The following is a 13,600-nucleotide window of genomic DNA, read 5'->3' as shown; positions in this document are numbered from 1 at the left end:
AGCATGAAAGAGAAAGTGAGGAAATGATAGAGAGTATAAGAGAGAGAGAAATATCATAATAGTGAAAGTGCATAACAGATAAATAAGAGCAGTATGAGAATATTCATATGCCTATCTTTTGACACTACATGTACATTTGAAGGTATTTGTTGCATAATAACCAATCAACATAAAATATAAAGCGTTTCATGGAGGTCGGAGGAAGATGGTAGAGGAGAACCTGGAGGCTAAACAAGCTCTCACATACAAAGCAGTTTTAGTGTTCCAGTGAACAGTACTAGCCTAGATAATCACACCAAGTGTGCCAACACTGTACACAGAGTTTGACTAGAGAGGGAAGATCCAGGCAAGAAGACAGATCTAAGCACTTGCCAGTAGCCACGGTTGTGGCAGCATCTGTGGCACCCATAGCCACCATATCTACAACAGAGTGTTCAGGACAAAGGCGCCCTATGCAGTGGGTGAGCGGATTCTACTCAACACCAACAAGAACTGAAAAGGAGCAGATCACAGACCAGAGATAACCAGGAACAAAGACTCCTGCCTGAGTAGCATCCTGACATCCTCACTCCTTCTCATGGAGCAGAGGAGGGAAGGCTGCCCCTCCCCCTCCCACCAGACATCATTTTTGATACTGAGAAAGGCCAGGCTGAGCAACTAGCTCCAACTCAGGCCTTGGAAGAAAACAAAAGGGTCATTTAGCAGGTCACAGGTATCTGACCTGACCTTCCAGGCTCAGATCCACCCAGGAGAAAGTCACCTAGCCCAAGCAGAGAGAGTTCTGCCCCACAGAGGAGTGACTATCTTCACTGGGTTAACAGAACCAGAGGCTGCCCCTACTTACAGCAGCCTAGACAATCAATTGAAATTCAATAAACATAAACCTTGAGAATGGCTCCAGGCTGGGGTCTGGGAGTGTCTCAGGAGCTAGCCCCTCAGGGAAAAGCTACTGTTTGCTGAAACGCCTCAACCCTACCCAGAACGTAGCCTCATCACAGCATCTACAAATTAGAGGAAACAGCCATCTTTCTCTTTCGTGATACTCAAAGCAGATCTCCCTCCCACTGAACCAGCCTGAAAGAGGATCACAAAATCCTGGATAAAGCGGAGCATTTTATTGACTGCTCAAACAAACTGATGTAAGAAATCAATCAGGCCACAGGAAAACCAAACACCACAAGCAGACCAGAGACTCCACGGAGAGACTGGTTACAGACACAGGGGAGATACAGGATCTTCCCATTCCTCACACACACACACCCCCGAAAATTAAACAACTCTTTTTGGTCCCATTTTTTAAAATTTTTTAATTGTTTTCTATTAATCATTTTTTTCTTCTTCTCCTAATTTTTATTTTAGGTGTGTGTGTGTGTGTGTGTGTGTGTGTGTGTGTGTGTGTGTGTGTGTGTGTGTGTGTGCTTTTTTAAAAAAATCGCTATTGACATTTTGGTCCTTTTTAAATTGTTTTCATTTTTTTGATTCTTTTCATTTTTTTGTCTTTCTTTTTTTGTTTGCGTGACTTAATTGCTGTTTTGCCTCATCCCCAGATAAATACCCTTCATCGATTATTAGAACTTATCCCCCATTGTGTACATAATTAATCCAGAAATGTATTACTTAATTCACAAACTTTTAGGCTTAACTGTTTAATAGCAGTATATCTTTATACCATATAATTTTCAAGTAAATATTGTAAGAATTTTTATTTTTTAGTTTTTCATGTCTCCTTTCTATCATCCCCTCCTGTCATCCTATCCTTTTCTTCTCTCAATATCACTTCTTTAAAGTTACATAATTTTTAAATGTTTCACTTTTTAAATTTAAATTTTTGTTTTTCCATTTTTGATTATCTTCTTTTTAATTTCTCTCCTATCATTCTGTCCAATCCCTTTCCCTCTCTGAGATTAGGACTTGGTTAAATTTACTTTAACTTCTCCACATATTTCTAATCCTATTTTTCCCCACATTTCTACCTAAACATATTAATTTCTGATTTGAAAAATTCATCTTTGCTGTTCTTAGCCCATTAATGCATAGTTTTTTGGTGTTGAATAGATTGTATGTGTTACACTAGCTTCTATCTGCAGCCATTTTGACTATGCAACTACAGGACTTTGGTTGATGCTTGCCTTAAAATAGTGTTTTAGCAAAAAAATTGGTGTCACTTTCATACCAAGTGTGCAGAACAAGCCGGAAAACATGAGAAAAATGGCAAGTCTGGGTATCCCAACTCCCATTCATGATAATCCAGTGACAGAACAGTTAATGAATAATCCGGAGGAGAGTTCCTGCAAAGCACTACAAACACTACTGGAAAACGTGGTGAATGAAAAGAATGAAAGCTTGCAAAGGACTCAGTTTGAACGTGATAGGAAGAGAGAGAGGAGGCAAACCAAACATTAGTACAGGAATTTCGTGACTGTCAGGAAACTACTCAAAGACTGATACAGTAATTGCGTGAACAGGTTGAGAACAGTCAAAGAGAAATAAAGGAATTGCGTGAGCAGGCTGAGAACAGTCAAAGAGAAAGAAAGGAATTGCGTGAGCAGGCAGAGAACAGATGAAGAGACACAGGAATTGTGTGAGCAGGCTGAGAACAGTCAAAGGGAACTACAGGAATTGCATGAATGTGAGGAAGCTAATCAAAGCATAACACAGGAATTGTGACATCAGGATGAGAATAGACAAAGATCAATAGAGGCATTCATGGAATCCATAAACAGACAGCTGAAAGAATTCAGGGCGACCACACAGGGAATGCTGAATGGAGCCCGACAGCAGGAATGTGAGTCCAAGTAATCCATAACCAATCAACTAAGTGATTTGAGAACACCAAATTAAGGAAGTAAAGAAGTTCATAGAAGATCTAAAACAAGGCTCCAACAAAGAATTTGAAGCCATCAAGGCCGACCAATTAGAAGGAAAAGAAATAAACCAAGTAGAAAGACAACAGTAGGTTAGAGCATGCAGAAGATCGAAACTTGGGGATTGAAGACAGCCTAGGTATTATAGAGAAAGAACATACAATTATCCAAGACAAATCCAAGAAATATGATAGATCTATTCAACATTTGGAATACACAATCAGAAGGCCTACTCTGAGGACAAATGGTGTAGAGGAGCACGTAGAGACAGAAGTTAATTGTCGAGGAAATTTGTTTAACAGGATCCTAGCAGAGAACTTCCCAAACATACAAAAAGATAGGCCTATTCAGATACAAGATGCTTGTAGAACCCCAAATAGACCAGAACAGAACAGCACTTCCCATTGTCACATTATAATCCACACAGAACCAATTCAGGTCAAGAATAAGTTCTTAAAAATGTCAAGGAGAAAAGATCAATCATCTATAAAGGAAACCCAATTAGAATCACCTCATATTTTTCAGCATAGATAAGTAAAGCAAGAAGAGCCTGGCAGGCTGTATGCCATGCCCTGAAGACAAACAATTTTCAACCAAGAATACTGTACCCAACTAAACTCTCCTTCATAACCGAAGGTCAAATAAAAACCTTCCATAGCAAAGAAAAACTGAAAAATATATCTCCACCAAACCAGCCCTATAAAAAATACTTAAAGATGACCTACACACAGAAACCCAACAAGACCACAATAATGGCTAAGAAACCACACCCAAACTGAGAATCCAATAACCATAGGAAAAACCAAGTTTCCACAGCCCCCAAGGGGGTGGATAGCATGGCAGGAGCTACCAAACACCTCTCAGTCCTACCTCTCAACATTAACAGACTTAAAGCTCCAATTTAGCGAAATAGACTGTCTAGTTGGATTAAAAAGCAAGACAATTCTATCTCCTGCCTTCAGGATGCACACTTTACCTATAAAAGCAAACACATTTTGTTAATGAAAGGATGGAATAAAATCTACGAAGCAAACGGCTGCCATAAACAGGAAGGAGTTGCAATAATAATATTAGATAAAATATGCCTCGAATTAAAATTAGTGTAAAGAGGTAAAGAAGGTCGCTACATATGACTTATGGGTTCTCTACTTCAGGAGGATATTACAATTCTAAATATGGAATTGCCAAACAATAGAGCACCAAAATTTATCCAAGAGACCCTATTTTCCCTCAGGTCTCACATAGATCCAACGACATTAATTGTTGAGGATTTTAACACACCACTATCCCCGCTATATAGATCAAATCAGCAAAAAAAAAAAAAAAAAATCAACAGGGAAACCACAGATTTAAACAACTGCATAGAGCAAATAGATTTAACAGACATCTACTGAATATTTCACCCAGTAGCATCAGAATACTCATTTTACTCTGCAGTTCAAGGAACATTTTCCAAAAGAGATCACATTTTAGGTCACAAAACAAACTTGTCCAAATTCAGAAACATTGAAGTTACACCTTGCATCCTCTCAGACTACAAGGGAATACAATTAGAACTCAACACCAAAAAAGTCTTGTAACGCATGGAGGCTGGACGACACACTGTTGAATAACCAGGGGGTCATGGAAGAGATTAGAAAGGAAATTCAAATGTCCATGATATTCCACAAAAATGAACACACAAATTACCAGCTCTTCTGGGACACTGCAAAGACAGTACTCAGAGGCAAGTTTATAGCTCTGAGTTCCTACACCAACAAATTAGAGAGATCTGAAACCAACCACTTAATGAGACATCTGAACCACCTTGACAAAGAACACCAAGATAAACCCCAATTCAATAGATGGAAAGAAATAATTAACATTAAATCCGAGTTAAACGAATTAGAAATAAAAAAAAAAACAGAATGAATCAACAAAACAAAGAGTGGGTTCTATGAAAAAATTAACAAAATTGACAAACCTTTAGCAAATCTTATCAGAAAAAGAAGGAACACACCCAAATAAATAAACTCAAATGTGAGAATGGAAACATCACCACAGAAACAACCAAGATTCTGAACATTAAGAGGGAATATTTTCAAATCTTTATACTAATAAGTTTGAAAACTTGGCAGAAATGGACCTTTTGCTAGCAATTATCAACATGCAAATACTAAACCAAGATGAGTTAAAGCATATTAAGGGGCCCACATCAAGCATTGAAATAGACACAGCAAAAAGAGACCTCCCATGTAAGAAAATCCCAGGACCTGATGGATTTACAGCGGAATTGTACAAGAGCTTCAAAATAGAGCTCACACCAATACTACTCCAACTATTCAATGAAATTGAAAGAGAAAGTTCACTACCGAACACATTCTATGAAGCCATCATAACCCTCATCCGAAAACCAGGCACGGACTCATCAAAGAAAGAGAAGCATAGACCCATTTCTTTGATGAACATTGATGCAAAACTTCTCAACAAAATTTTGGCCAATCGACTTCAACAATTCATCCAAAAAATCATACACCACTATACAGGATTTATTTCAGGGATGCAAACCTGTTTCAATATACACAAATCAATTAATATAATTTATCACATCAACAAGAACAAGGATTAAAACCACATGGTTATCTTAACAGATGCAGAAAAAGCATTGGACCAGATCCAACACCCCTTTATGATGAAGGTTCTGGAAAAATTAGGAATCCATGGAACATTCCTCAATACAATAAAAACTGTATATGGAAAACCTACAACCAGCATCATAATTAATAGTGAAAAACTAAAGCCATTTCCTCTTAACTCGGAAATGAGACAAGGATGTCCACTCTCTCAACTTCTTTTCAATTTAGTATTAGAATGCCTAGCTACAGAAATAAGACAATATGCCAACATAAAAAGGATCCAAATAGAGAAAGAAGTAAAATTCTCCCTCTTTGCAGATGACATGATCTTGTACTTAAAGAATCCCACGGACACCACTCCCAAATTACTCAAGCTGATCCAAACCTGGAAAAATAGCAGGGTATAAAATTAACCCTCAAAAATTAATGGCTTTTCTGTACGCCAACAATGAGAAAAGCGTGGCTCAAATCAAGAAAGCTTTTCCATTTGTAATAGCCCCACAAAAAATAAAATACCTAGGAATTAACTTAACCAAAGAAGTGAAGGACTTCTATGAAGAAAACTTTAAAAATCTGAAAAAGGAAATCAAAACAGAACTTAGAAAGTGGCAAAAACCTCCCATGTTCCTCGATAGGAAGGATGAACCTTGTGAAAATGGCAATATTTCCCAAGGCTATCTACAAGTTCAATGTCATACCTATCAATATTCCAACCGCATTCTTCAAGGAAATAGAAGAGGCAATCCAAAAATTCATATGGAACAACAAAAGACCCCCAATTGCATAAAGCGATCCTTAACAGAAAGAACAGTGTTGGAGGAATATCAATACCAAATTTCAAACTCTTCTACAAAGCTATAGTAATTAAAACAGTTTTGTACTGACACAAGAAAAGATCTCAGGAACAATGGAATAGAATTGAAAACCCAGAAATGAACCTACAGACTCATAATCATCTAATATTCGATAAAGGATCTAAAAAGATAAAATCGAAGAAAGGCTGTTCAGTAAATGGTACTGGCAAAATTGGTTAATCACTTGTAAAAAATTAAGGCTAGATCCTTACATATCACCCTGTACCAGAATCAAGTCCAAATGGATCAAAGACCTAGGAGTCAAAGCAGATATTTTGAAAACATTACAGGATGGAATAGGAGAAACCCTAGGTCTCCTTGACAAAGGCTGAAATTTTCTGAAAAGAAATGCAAAAGCACAACAAATGAAAGAAAGGTTGGACAAATGGGATTGCTTGTAATTGCAGAGCTTCTGCATAGCAAAGGACATAGCTAGCAGGATCAATAGAAAGTCCACGGAATCGGAGAGGATCTTCACTAGCCATACAACCGACAAGGGTTTCATATCTAAAACAGACCTGGAAATCAAAAAATTAAATCCCCCAACAACAAATACTCAAAGAAAATACTGCCCAATAAATAAGTGGGCTAAAGACATAAAGAGAAACTTCTCTGAAGAGGAAAGGAGAGTGACCAATAAAGACATGCAGAAATGCTCAACCTCCCTAGCCATAAAAGAAATGCAAATTAATCAACACTGAGATATCACCTCACCCAAGTTAGAATGGCTATAATCAAGAACTCTAATAACAACAGATGCTGGAGGGAATGTGGACAGAAGGGAACCTTACTTCATTGTTAGTGAGAGTGTAATCTTTTTCAACCACTTTGGAAAGTAGTATGGAGGTTCCTCCAAAGACTCCACATAGAGCTCCCCTATGACCCAGCAATCCCACTTTTGGGCATTTACCCAAATGATCACAAACAAGACCATACTAAAGCTACCACACAGATATTTATTGCAGCATTACCATAGCTAAGATATGGAACCAACCCAGATGTCGCTCAGTAGATGAATGGATCAAGAAAATGTTGTATATATACACAATGGAATTCTATGTCTCTATCTGAAAGAATGATATTGCCCCATTTGTTAGGAAATGGAAAACTTGGAAAAAATTATATTAAGTGAAGTAAGCCAGGCCCAAAGAAACATAGGTCCCATGGTTTCCCTTATTAGCAATTACTAGTGTATGTCTGAGACATGCAGAAATTGTTAGATAAGCTGATGTTAGGTGAAGTGAACCCCATGATAAGAATTCAAATTTTTTTTCATTTCTGTAATTATTTCTAACATATTTATAAGATGACTTCTTTGTTACTTTTTATGTCCCTCCCGCATGGTATAACCCCTGTTTTCGCTGTATTTGATGTTGGTATAATTTGTGGAGGGGAAGGGGAAAAATTTTTTAAATAGGGATACAGGTGGATCCATTGCAACAATGAGATATACAAGACATTATGTCGAAAAACAAATTTTCAACTTTGGTTGGGGGAAAGGGGAGGGGGAAATGGGACGTAAGGGGGTTGAGATGGGAAGGGATAGTAAGGGTAAACAAAGGAGTATGCAACAATGCTTGATAAGAAATGTACTCATTACCTTGCCCATTTAATTGTAACCCCTCTATCTGGTATTTTCACACTTAAAAAAACACAAAAAACATAAAATATGAAGTGATTTTGATAAAAAATAAAAATGACTCAGAATAAATTATCAATGCAAAAACAATCTTTACAAAAGCAAACTCTCAGAGATATTACATGACTTTGAAAAGGATAAAGTGGCTGAATTTAATATAAATTTAGAAGTATGACCATTCAAAAATATAAAAAGGTATTCTTTATTTCATTATATAACACAAAACAGAAAGTAAATGTTGTTTAGATGATTTTTTAAAACACAGTCTCTCAGGTGCTGGGAGGGTGATTCAGTGTAGAGTGCTTGCCTTGCGTGCATGAGGTCCTGGGTTTGATTCCTCAGCACCACATAAGCAGAAAAAGATGGAAGAGATGCTGTGACTCAAATAGTACCACTAGCCTTGAGCTGAAGAGCTGAGAGACAGCACCCAGGACCCAGAGTTCAAGCCCCAAAACCAACAAAAACAAAACAAAACACAGTCTCTCACTTTTGTGTGCTCAACATTGTAACACTAGTGCTTCAGTCTAGGGCTAAGATTTTAGGTGTGGACATTTATTAACACTCCTGATTCAGATTCTAATTGATAAAATTTTAATGAATATTTTGTCCTTATTAATTTTGCTCTTTGTAAATTCACATATACCTATAAAAAACAGTGTGGCCATCCCAATAACATTCTCAAAGTACTTCCTAATGATGACTTACAAAAAGTTGTTTTATATTACAACAAGGAAAACAATGCTACAAATAAGGAAAACCAATACATAAATATTAATGACTAATAAAATAAAAAAAATTACCGCTGTTTCCAGTATTTGAAATGTACTACATATTCGATTTATTATTTCCTCATATTGCTGTACATTTAAAACTGCCTAAGTCTATCATGTTCAACAAGAATTTTATAGGCTATGAGTAGCCTTTAAAGATTATTATTATTATTATTAAGATTATTATTTATGGTTCATCTCATCATTTGTATATGGCTTATACCATCATTTGTTCCTCACTAACATATAAAGTAAAGAAGCCTTTAAATTTTAACAGAAACTGTGCAGTTAATGTCTTAAATCTGCTTCTTTACACAAACACTTTGCAACTTCTCATTAGTAAAGTTTCTATAAACTCTGAAATGTACATATTTAGTAGTATGTACCATGAATCTTAAATGCTTTATGAAAAAGTTTTACAACCTGCTAAATAGTCTTAATTTTGGCCTATATGAGCAAATTCCCAAAATTAAACATATTTAAAACATTAAAACTTTTAACAAACCTTAACACTTTCTATAGTGTTCATTATGGCAGGCTCCTTGTACAGAATAATTGAATTCCTCCTCCTACACATCTGTTGAACAACAAATATCTGGTATTATTTTGTTTTTGACATGTCAAACTTGACTGTATTCTTAAATGTGTTCTTATGTAAGAAATACATGGTTCTAAAATTTCACGACAATTCTTTTTTTTTTTTTTTTGTCGGTTGTGGGTCTTGAACTCTGGGCCTGGGCGCTGTCCCTCAGCTCTTCAGCTCAAGGCGAGCGCTCTACCACTTGAGCTACAGCGCCACTTCCGGTTTTCTGGTGGTTTATTGGAGATAGGAGTCTCACGGTCTCTCCTGCCCGGGCTGGCTTTGAACCGCGATCCTCAGATCTCAGCTTCCTGAGTAGCTAGGATTACAGGCGTGAGCCACCAGCGCCAGGCTTCACGACAATTCTTTTGAATTTAATTTTTGTGGAATTGTCTAGTTTAAGAAAATCAATTACACTTTATGTATAAAAAATGTTCTGTGCTCAATTCAGTAGCACATACACTAACATTGGAACAATAAAGAGTAGAATAGCCCCTGACTGAGGATGACACTCAACTTCGTGAAGCATTCTAGATTTTTAAAAGAACAGATGCTGGAGGGGATGTGGACAGAAGGGAACCTTAATGCATTGTTGTTGGGAGTTTAAACTTGTTCAAAGACTTTGGAAAGTAGTATGGCGGTTCCTCAAAAGACTACAATAGAGCACCCCTAAGTCCCAGCAATCCCATTTTGGGCATTCACCCAAATGATCACAAACAAGACCATACTAAAACTACCAGCAAAACTATGTTCATTGCAGCATTATTTACCAAAGCTAAGATACAGAACAAAACCCGCCTCCCACAGTAAACGAATGGATCAAGAAAATGTGTGTGTGTGTGTGTGTGTGTGTGTGTGTGTGTGTGTGTGTGTGTGTACTGGAATTCTATGCCTCCATCAGAAAGAATGACATCACCCAGTTTGTTAGGAAATGGAAAGACATGGAAAAAATTATATTAAGTGAATTAAGCCAGGCCCAAAGAAGTGAAGTAAGCCAGACCCAAAGAAAGATAGGTCCCATGGTTTCCTTAATTGCAATAACTAGTATGTGTCTGCTACAAGCAGAAAAAGTCATATAAGTTGATGTTAGGCAAAATGAACCCCAAGATAAGGATTCAAATGTTTTTTATTTCTTGCGATTGTTTCTAAGATATTTATAAGATGAATTCTTTGTTGCTTTGTATGTTCCTCCTGCAAGCTAAAGCCCCTGTTTTCACTGTGTTTGATGTTGGTATTCTTTGTGCAGTGGAAGGGAAACACAAATCGTTTAAAAAGGATGCAGGTGTACCCATTGCAACAATGAGATGAACAAGTCGTTATGTCAAAAAATGATTTTGGCCGGGTGTTGAGGGATGTGGACAGTGGGGGCGGGGGCTGGGGAGGAGGGGTTGGTGGGGGTGGGGGGTGGGAGATGGGCAGGGATGGGAAGGGGAAACAAAGGAGGAGCAAGTGGACCCATTGCAACAATGAGATGTACAAGTTATTATGTCAAAAAATGAACTTTACAACTTTGGGGGGAGGAGGACAGGGTGGGGAAAGTGGGGGAGTGTGGGAAGGGATGGGAAGGGGAAACAAAGGGGAGGCAACAATGCTTGATAAGAAATCTTGCCCATGTAATTGTAACTCCTCTGTCAGTATTCTCACAATAAAAAAAAATGTACTCAATAACTCACGCATGTAATTGTAACCCCTCTGTATGGCATTTTCACAATATAAAAAAAAGAAACATAGGTCCTGTGGTATCCCTTATTTGCAATAACTAATGCATATCTGGGATAAGCAAAGAAGGAATGGTAAGGCGAAAAAAAGGAGTAGGCAACAATGCTTGATAAGAAATGTACTCATTACATTTTCCATGTAATTGTAACTCCTCTGTATGGTATTTTCACAATTAAAAAAAAAAGGTCAAAAGCATGTGCATATGACTAGATAAGAGGATGTTAAGGTAAATGAACCCCATGATAAGGACACAAGTGGTGTTTAATTTCTTCCTGTGGTTTCTAATATATTTATAATGTACGATGTGATTTTTTATACGTGTATCCCCCACAGTTAAACCCCTGTTTTCACCGTATCTGATGTTGGTGCACCTCCATCTTGTATATACACTTCTCTAATTTGGGGATGGAAAGGGAAAAAACAAAATGGTTAAATAAGGATACAATATGACCTATTGCAACAATGTGACGCACAAGACAGTATGTTGAAAAACGAACTTTACAACTTAGGAGGGTGGGGGAGGGAAGTGTACTTGTGGAGGTAGGAGGGAAGGGATGGCGGGGGAAAACAAAGGAGGAGGTAACAATGCTTGATAGGAAATGAACTATTACTTTTTCATGTAACTGTAACCACTCTGTACAGTACTTTTACAATAAAAAATATAAAAATGTTATGGGATGGAAGAGAATATTTCCCCTATTTTACCCATATAATATCATTAACAAAGAAATTAATGCAAAACACTGATATGCAGATATTTTGAATAAATGTGTGTTTGTGTATGTGTGTGTGTGTGCATGCCTGCGCATTTTCGTTCTCAGAGTTTGAATTCAGTGCATCAAGGTCCCGCTAGGCCATTCCTCTCTAGATTGATGAGCTACTATATAAGCTACATCTACATTCTTGGCTCTTTGCTAGTTCATTAATTTTTTTTAATATTTTTATTATTTTTTTATTGTGAACATACTGTACAGAGGGGTTACAATTACATGGACAAGATAATGAGTACATTTCTTATCAAGCATTGCAGCCTCCTCCTTTGTTTACCCTTCACATCCCTTCCCAGCCTCCCCCCGCCCCCCCACCCCATCCTCCCCCCCACACCAAAGTTGTAAAGTTCGTTTTCGACATGACAACTTGTACTTCTCATTGTTGCAACGTGTCCACCTGTATCCTTAAACGACTTGTTTTTCCCCTTCTCCTCCACAAATTATACCGACATCAAATATAGTGAAAGCAGGGGTTATACTGTGTGTGTGTGGGGGGGGGGGGAGTATACAAAGCAACAAAGAAATAATTTTATAAATGCGTTAGAAAAAAATTCATGAAAGAAAAAAAACATTTAAATACATATGTAAGGGTTCATTTTCCTAACATCACATTATCTGACCTTTTCTGCTTGACTCATACATATACTAGATATTGCAAATAAGGGAAACCATGGTACCTATGTTTCTTTGGGCTTGGCTTACTTCACTTAATATAATTTTTTCCAAACCTTTCCATTTCCTAACAAATGGGGCAATGTCATTCTTTCTGATGGAGGCATAGAATTCCATTGTAATTTTTTTAAAATAATCTCATTAATATTTTTTGTCCTGATTGGCTTCCAACGGTTATCCACAGATCGCAGGTTCCTGAGCAGATACCCGAGTAGACAGGATTACAGGTGTGACCAACCAGCACAAGGCTTTCAGAATAATTTAAAAAGTAGAAGAAAATTTACTTCATGGAGGCTTGTTTATCATCTCCCACTTTTAAAGCATTTTGGAGTGATTATATGTGAATTTATTTCATTTTTGGATTCTTAAAAGACAGTAAGTGATGGTATTTAAACGTTTTAATCTTTGTTTTTAATTGGTCATGCGGCATAAACTCTGGGCTTGGGCGCTCTCCCTGCACCTTTCGGCTGAAGGTGAGTGCTGTACCCCTTGAGCCACAGTGCCACTTCTGCTTTCCTAGTAGTTTATTGGAGATAAGAGTCTCACAGACTTTCCAGCCTGGGCTTGCTTTGAAGCGCATTCCTCAGATCTCAGCTTCCTCTGTAGCCAGGATTATAGGTGTGAGCCACCAGCTACTGGCTAGTTTTAGTACTTTTTTTTAAAATATTTTTTGGGGGTCTGTTCGTGGGGCCTGAACTCTGGGCCTGGGCACTGTCCCTCAGCTCTTCAGCTCAAGGCTAGTGCTCTACCACTTGAGCCACAGCGCCACTTCCGCCTTTTTTCTTTTTTGCTTATGTGGTGCTGAGGAATCGAACCCAGGGCCTCATGCATGCAAGGCAAGCGCTCTACCACTGAGCTACCTTCCCAGCCCTTTAGTACTTTTTAAAATGTATACTGGAACTGTGGAACAGAAGAAATTTGTCTCTCTTTAGACCTCAATTTATGAGCTCAGCTCTGAACATGATAACCCAATGTCACCAACACTGTGTTGAAGACAAAATGTGACAGAAAACAATTACCGTGGGCAATAATTGCTATGCTATTATTGCTTGGACAGCATGAATATTGAGTTGAGAGAGTAAGGGAATGGAGAGGATTTTGCCTACTTTTTTATTGC

General features: G+C 37.7%; 1 non-coding gene across 1 annotated transcript; it reads left to right on the top strand.

Moving 5' to 3' along the window:
• The first annotated feature begins 9,760 nt into the window (after positions 1-9,760).
• Positions 9,761-9,862, top strand: LOC122100053. The gene has a single exon (XR_006146081.1). It is a non-coding gene; the product is annotated as a U6 spliceosomal RNA (small nuclear RNA).
• Positions 9,863-13,600: the final 3,738 nt, after the last annotated feature.

This window comes from Dipodomys spectabilis, unplaced genomic scaffold (assembly GCF_019054845.1).
Source record: "Dipodomys spectabilis isolate Male_0828 unplaced genomic scaffold, ASM1905484v1 ptg000557l, whole genome shotgun sequence".
NCBI lineage: Eukaryota > Metazoa > Chordata > Mammalia > Rodentia > Heteromyidae > Dipodomys > Dipodomys spectabilis.
The sequence above is the reverse complement of the archived record's forward strand: the minus strand, read 5'-3'. Positions and strand labels throughout refer to the sequence as shown.